Source organism: Volvox carteri, assembly GCF_000143455.1.
Source record: "Volvox carteri f. nagariensis unplaced genomic scaffold VOLCAscaffold_329, whole genome shotgun sequence".
NCBI classification, from domain to species: domain Eukaryota; kingdom Viridiplantae; phylum Chlorophyta; class Chlorophyceae; order Chlamydomonadales; family Volvocaceae; genus Volvox; species Volvox carteri.
In genome coordinates, this window is record NW_003307861.1 from 1 (window position 1) to 1,706 (window position 1,706).

Genomic DNA, 1,706 nt, shown 5'->3' on the forward strand with positions numbered 1-1,706 from the left:
TCGGACTGTTCACGCACTGCAAGAGCCTTCAGGTCCTAGGCATCCCAGTAGCTGATTTCAGGCCAGGAGCAGGTAAGCTTCTAAGCGACCACTGCCCGGTAGAATTGGAATTGATGTTGGTAGGCACTCAGATGTTAGACGGACGAGGGGACTCCGATTTGACATGGGAAGGATAGCGCATTACGCCCAGCTTTTTGAAACGGATGATGCAGGGGTGGTGAGAAGGATTGCAGAGGCCACGGCACGTTTGGGGATGGAAGGGACCACCAGTACTGAAGCGGTTGAGGCCATCTTGGACGTCTTGTCCAGAGCCGTTAGAAAAGCTGGTCGTTCGACGAAACAGGGAGGTAGTGTGGGGAGGAGGGTTTCAGACGCCCCTTGGTGGACAGAAGAGTGTGCCGCGGCTCGCTCAGCTATGCTCACGCACAAGGCTTGTATGAGAGCAAATGCATTGATGGAGGATCCCGACGCGCGAAGTAGGTTTATTAGCTTATGGACGCGATATCAGCGACTGTGACGTGAAGCTATGGAAGCGCACAAGGTCAGACGATATGAGGCGTTTTTGAAAGAGTGCTGTGGAGATCGACACGCGCTCAGGAAGCGGATCAATGGAAAGTCCAAGACCGCTTGCCCCATCAACGATATTGCTAGTTGGAGGCGGCATTTCGACACGCTCTTCAATGGGGACAAGGGTGCTGCCAGCGACATCAAAGCGGATATCATCCTCAGTTTTATCAAAGAGGCAGTGTATGGGGGCGGGCGCGGCTGGGAGCGGGGTAACGGAAAAAGGGACGCCAGGGTATCATCGGCTCTTGCAATGAACAACCCCTTCACCCTGGACGAGGTCATCGTGGCCATGAAGGCACTGCACAACAACAAGTCGGGAGGTGTGGATGGGCTGCCGGCTGAGGCTCTGAAATACGCTCAACGCGAATTATGCGAAATAAAAAATTTACGCGAAATACACTCGACGGAATTTGTGCTTGCACCGTACCTGCTGAAGCTCATGGAGCATATCCGCACGATGGGTGATTATCCGAAGCAATTCGAGGTATCATCACTCACACCCATCCACAAGAAGGGCGACGTGGATGACCTGGGCAACTACAGAGGGCTGGCAGTTGGCGGAGCGCTTTCAAAACTGTATGCGTTTCTGCTTGAGTGCCGACTCAGTGCATGGGGTGAATCGTCGGGAGCTTGTTCCCCTTATCAAGGAGGGCTTCGTAGCAAAAGAGGCACGTGCCATAACCTGTTTGTGCTCCGACATTTAATCGACAACACTAAGCGGAATACTGGGAAACCCCTTTTCGTGTGTCAGGTGGATTTTGAAAAGGCCTTTGACAAGGTCCCTAGGTATCTTCTATGGATGCGGCTGGAAGAGAGAGGGGTGACGGGTGCCACGCTGGATGCTCTGAAGGCTTGTTACCGGAGGGTAGAACCCAAGGTCAATGTCAACTGGGGGCTGGGAGACTCCTTTTTCTCGTTTCAAGGGGTCAAGCAGGGATGTCCGTTGAGCCCCACATTGTACGGCATTTTCAGGGAAGGTTCTGCAGACTACGTGGAAGCCAAGGACCGTCTTGCGCCTGATGCAATGGCCGTGCATGATTGTCCCAAGAGTGATGGTATGCGAATCCCACTTATACTCTACGCTGATGACCTAAGCCTCTTTGCTATCTCGCACAGACGGCTCATGGCACTGCTGCACG